The 6,097-nt window shown below is 42.5% G+C and overlaps 1 pseudogene; it reads left to right on the forward strand.

The window, feature by feature from the left end:
- Positions 1 to 2,383: 2,383 nt before the first annotated feature.
- Positions 2,384 to 5,868, forward strand: LOC108800504 (annotated as a pseudogene).
- The last annotated feature ends 229 nt before the right edge of the window (positions 5,869 to 6,097 follow it).

Below are 6,097 nucleotides of genomic sequence, written 5' to 3' on the forward strand. Positions count from 1 at the left end.
GTACAAAAATACCATCTATGAGGCTTTTTAGATATCACCAAAGTAGTCCCAAACTAAACATAAAGTGACATTAAAGGCAAAAAATTTTTGCCTCAACACAACGTTAATGAAAGCACTTACCTTAAATGATGTCTCTTAATCCGATCTTCTTCTTCTTTCCTAAAGTTTTCAGCCTTCCCTCCAGCGCTGCGGCGGGTCTCCGATCCATCGCTGACTCCTCTGTCCTTGCTGGCGCTTCCTCTCCCACGGTGTCTGCATGTGGGTGCACGCGTCCATAGACTTACCTTGGGTCCCTCCTCGCGTCCCGGCTGAAAATGTGAACTGCGCATGAGCCCGCCCCAAGGTTCTTTGCGGCCGCCCGAGCGGTTTCACATTTTCGGACGGATCGCGCGCCGAAGATACGGGTAAGTTTAAACCGCTGTTAAAGCGATTTAAAAAAACAAAAACTTTGGGCATAATGAAAGCATAATTTATTTAATAACATGATTTAAAACAAATGTTTCTTTACATCTTAAAATCAATGTTTGATAATAATTACAATCCAATGAATACATGGAATAAATTCGACAATGAGAAAGCCCCTTGAGTCCTTGTCTTCTTAAATTTAGATTTTGTCTCGCTCTATTCCACTTGCGGTTTGACATGTTTCGCTATAGTGTTTCCTCAGATATCACAGGTAGGTTTATGGGCACATGCATCAAGCTTTAACCCAACCATCGATCTAAGGGGTGTCAGGGTCCAGTGACCGGGGCACACAAACTGACTAAAAGTAGCATGCAAAAAAAGGTGTCCGGGATGCAGATCACTGAAAACACAGGAAGTAGGTGTCTATGCGTTACCGGGGATGCACTAGAGGCGCAGATTCTTAGCCCTCATTCACACAGGAATCGTCCCGCACGTGCAGCTCCGTGCTGCGTGCAGGGCAAAGACAGTGGGTGCCAAGGGTAGAAGTACAAATAACAGTGTGAGAGGAGGCAGCAAACAACACGGCAATACGGGATACACTGGAGAGCGACGCTTCATGGAACAGGCAGCCACACAAGAGGACAGACACACAGGTAAGCACAGGTGCACGGGTTCACTGAAGAAGATGATGATAACAATCCGCTTGCTGGACGTGCAGGATCTCACTGGGAGCAAGAGGGAATCCAGAGACACACAGGGAACTAGGTAGGTAATAGCAAACTGCAGGGATTTCATAGGCAGGCAATAAACATGGAGTCCGTCTGAGTGTAAAGACACAGAATAAGTGAGCAGGACTTTCAATGGAGAGGTTCAGGGTGGATTGGCAGGAAGCCGAGCAGCTCGGGCAGGAGGTAAAACTCGGTGCTGGATCATCACACAGGGAAGTGTGACAAGGAAATGCCCTGAAAATACAACAGGAAGTGAAGAAATCTCTACAAAGAGCAGGACTAAGGTATAAATCCCTTACATTAGTGTTCTCATGAGAGTTATCGAGCACAATCAGGGGCGCCCCGAGACCGGGTGTCACCCCGTTGTGACATCATCGCGCATGCGCGGTTGTCTTATTGATGCCTGGCCATCTTGGTGATGGGCGCTGGCAGAGAGAGGAGGAAACGTTCACCCAGGATAAGTCATGCCGCCTTATCCCTGACACTGTCAAGCACTAAGGCCGTGACCGAGGTTCCTGACTTTTCATAGGGGGTGACACCAAAATGACTATTTTGGTGTCACCCCTCCAATGGTGGCACCCGGGTACGGACCACACACCCCTTGTGACGCCACTGAGCACAATAATTGATCCTGATTTAATATTTAATCTGGCTCAGATAGGTCTCAAATGCCTATATAAAGTCCCATTCATTAATCTTATAGTACGAAGCTCCCATTAGTCCCACAGGAAGATGGATGACTGAGAAGTCTTGTTTTCACATCCAGAATCCCTAATAGGTCCCCGCATCTACCTTTCACCTTTTAGGATGGCCAGCGGTCCTCATAGAAAAACCCCATTGATGGTATTTTTGTACATTGTGCAGTGGCTATATGAGGGGTGTGATATCAAACTACTTCTATATACCCAACAATATTGGTTTATGGTGAAATAACTCTTTTTGCTCTTTTCTGTGTTATAACTTTTTAAAAACCTAAATACAACAAGTTATATGGCCAAATATACCTACATGTAGACAAGAAGAGAACAGGGGGAAAAAAATATATATAAATATTGGGTAGAATTGCAAATGTTTATTTTACAAAAAAGGAGATGGTAATCACAGCTCTGTCAGCTGAATGCCCCATGACTGTCATGTGATTGTAACAAACAAAAGTATGGCAACAACATAGATTTACCTGACATATAAAAACTAAACTCTGGGAATTAGTTAAGCACATTGGAAAGTGGTAACTTGACGCGGCGACACTGCAAGATGGATTCTAAACCAAAGAAATTCTACCACATTCACGGAATTGATTCTAGAAGTTTCCTTGACTTCTACTTCTCTGACAAGGAGGACATGGTCTTCGGAGAAGATAGCTTGAAGTTTCCAATGATGAATCTTCACTATGTGTTCAGCAGAGGTATGTAGGTATCTGTAAGTTAAAAAAATGAAATTATTTTATGTAAAAACATTAACAATATGTTGCTCCAACCCACAAAACAAAGGATGACCCTACTGTAAATAGTATATTGTACATGCATTGTGCTGCACAAATTATTGGCTGCTATATAAATCCTGAATAATAATAATAACAACTAGGGTTGCACAGATACCAAGTACAGTACTCGGAACAAGTACGAGTACATGTACCGATACTTTTGAGCTCCAAGACTACACTAGAGAAAAATTCAAAAATTAGGAGGCAGCTGTCATTTGTAAGGAGCACACGGAGCTCCCAGGATTTGTACATCTCTGTTTTAATGTACGATTTTGTTTTTATAAATATAAATAAAGGGATGCACAGATACCAGTTTTGCGAGTACGAGTACTGGTACTGGCCGAGTACTTACAAGTATGAGTACTGATACATTTTTGTTTATTGTCATGTGACAGTTTTTCTAAAAAAATACAGACTAATGATTTCAGGACAGTGGTGGAGCACCAGAGCCAGGTCCCAGCTGCAACCTCTGCAACCCTGGTAGTTCTCATGAAAATGACAAGTATCTGCACTGGTACTCGAAAAGTATCTGTGCATCCCTAAAACGACAGTTATAGATAATAGATGTCAAATATAGCATTTTTCTTCCTAAAATTGAATTCTTATTTTACTTGACACTAACAGGTTAAAGACATTAGCAATTGGGGTCAGATATACGTCACTGTAATTATTTTGCCCAGCTCATATACTTAATATATACACAACACTTTATTTTATAACACAGGTTTTATTCGTGGAAACCTTTTGATCGCACTCAGCAACGGCCCCTTCATTCATCATCTATATTCGGCTTCCAACATCTTTAAAGATATAATTCTTCTGATGTTCAGTGAGAAATGTAGCATGGAACTGCGCTGATGGCTAGGCGATCATACCAGAGCTTTTGATTGGACTCACACAAAAACTGCTGTCGAAGAGTTGGAGGGAAAAAGGTGAAGTGTCTGATGATTGTTTGTAACAATATGAATAATAGGCGCCCATATTGTTTGGTGTTATTGTTACATTTTGCTTTGCTTTGGTAAAGTTGAGAAATGAGTCTGCTGCTGAAGGATTTTTTTACAGCATGTGAAGGTGAATGTCCATCGCTTTTATACATGTTTTCTTCCTTTATTAAAGGAGAACTATGAGGTGAGTGATTTTCACTCATCCTCCTAGTTCGAGCCAAAGTGTGAGAATGAAACTGTCACAGGTCGGCTCAATAGATCAATAAGTGAGCGAACACACTTTTCTTCCTTTATTAATTAAAGTTAGGCCTGTGATATGAAAATGTGATAAATATATCTTTTAGCCAGATTAATATAAAATATTGAATAATAATATGGTGCATTCTCCTTTTGTGCCAGTAGGTGGAGCTTTATGCTCTTTATCATCTATCTCCTTTTGTTCCTTTCTTGTAAAAATAATTTTCATTAGAGAGCTAAACAGCTCCGTCTAATTTTCTCAGTGAAAGAGTCAGAGCAGCAACTCCTGCAATATGGGATGGTACCATCCAAGACTTGTGAAAGATTATTTTGCCACTTTATAGATTGCTGGTTCGGCCTCATCTTGAGTATGCAGCTCAGTTTTGGTCACAGAAAGGATGCCCTTGAGCTAAAGAGAGTCCAGAGAAGGGAGCAAAACTAATTAAGGGGCTGGAGGACCAAAGCTATGAGACAAGGTTACTAAATTTAGGGTTAAGAGACCATAACATACAGGGGTACAGGTACTCCTAAACATTGGGCCACACAGGGACTCATATATACACACACACACAGAAACACGCCACACAGCCACATAAGGTTGAACTTGATGGACTTGTGTCTTTATTCAACCTCAAATACTATGTAACTATGTACGTAACATTGTGCTCTAAGAATTCTTTCTTGTGTATCAAATGTTTATGTAGGGGGAAAAAAAAAGGAAAAAAAAAAAAAGATTTTAAATATATTATAACGGTAATTAAAATAAAAAATTAGCCAATGGTATTACAGTTTTCTTTTAAAGGAGAGATAGGATGTAACTTTGACTGATCAACCTGCATATTACCCAATCATCTCTGAATTGAACTCCAGGAAAAGGATTTTGCTAGTAAGCCAAAATCCAGTTTTATTTCTGTGTTGCTGTTGGAGAGTTCCTCTCACTGCCTGTCCAGTATAATGTTACCAACGGGACAGGAAGTGAGGAAAATCTCCTTAAAGGAGAATTATGAGGTGAGTGATTTTCACTCTGAGCCGACCTGTGACAATGAAACTGTCACAGGTCGGCTCAGTAAATCGGGAAGTGAGCGAACACATACCATCGCTCGCTCACTTCTCGATCTATCTCTGCAGAGAGCCGTGACTGTTACTCATGGCTCCCTGCAGGTATTTCCCCCTCTCCTGTCCGATCCTCCAGCGCTGACTGGCGGCACGGACGGGGGAGGGGGCGGGTACAGCTGGCTCTGCCTCTATATAGGCAGAGCCAGCTGTCACTCACGCAGCTGGGTAGATCCAGACATAATTGTCGGGATCCGTTTCAGCTGCGGTGTCTCAGTATATAATGAGCTGTAGCTCGCGGTATACTGAGCTTTGGGTGACGGGAGGACGCTGGTTTGTGTCCTCCCGTTACCCCTAGGAGAACTATGGGAAAAGCACTGACCCCATAGTTCTCCTTTAATGGAGCTTGGATAGTAGCAAAAACCCAAAAGCGCTCTAACCTTTTCCCACTCTATCCAAAACTTAAAAACAGCTCGGCATGTGTTTTATCTACCCTGTTATCATTTTCTTTCAGTGACCAAACTCAGGACAAAGAACTGAACCTAAAAGCGTCCATCAAGCATATTGTGACCTGTAACCTCGAAGAGGAGAATCTAGCCCACCCGCTGGTGTTACCTCTTGCCGATTGCGTCATCAGTGGAGCGTTATTGGACGTCGTCAGTAAAGATGAGGAGGATTACATGAGGAACCTGGAAAAAAACTCAAACCTGCTGAAAATCGGAGGTCACCTGATCCTGATTGGGGCAATAAATGCGACTTACATGACAGTCGGGGCAGACCGGATCCATATGATGAAATACGATGAGAGCTTTGTAAGATTCGCACTCAGCAAGCTGGGCTTTGTCATCGATTACTGCGCCGTGCAGAGGAGACGGAATGTGAGCGATCTCGCAGATTATTCTCATGTTTATTTCATCGCAGCTCACAAGGAGAAGTAAATAGATCCGCCGACAGCCCCCAACATCAGTGAGAAGATGTAGCTACATCTGGACTCCAGGCAAACACCTAAATGCACAGAGAAGATACACATATAATAGATATTTTGCATGCCAAATGATTTGTATTTATGTCTATGCAGTCTTATGATGTACACAGCTCTGTCACACAGCACAGCCTGGTCTGGTAAGGGAAAGGACCTGATCTGCCCACCCCCCACCCTGTGACTAGACAATGAAAGTGTAAGCAGCGCTCCAATAAACTCATGCCTCTGTCACAATGATCTTCCCCTCTATCAGTATGTTTCTTGC

The sequence above is a fragment of the Nanorana parkeri genome, unplaced genomic scaffold (assembly GCF_000935625.1).
Source record: "Nanorana parkeri isolate BGI_ZX_2015 unplaced genomic scaffold, ASM93562v1 scaffold2047, whole genome shotgun sequence".
In the NCBI taxonomy this organism is placed as follows: domain Eukaryota; kingdom Metazoa; phylum Chordata; class Amphibia; order Anura; family Dicroglossidae; genus Nanorana; species Nanorana parkeri.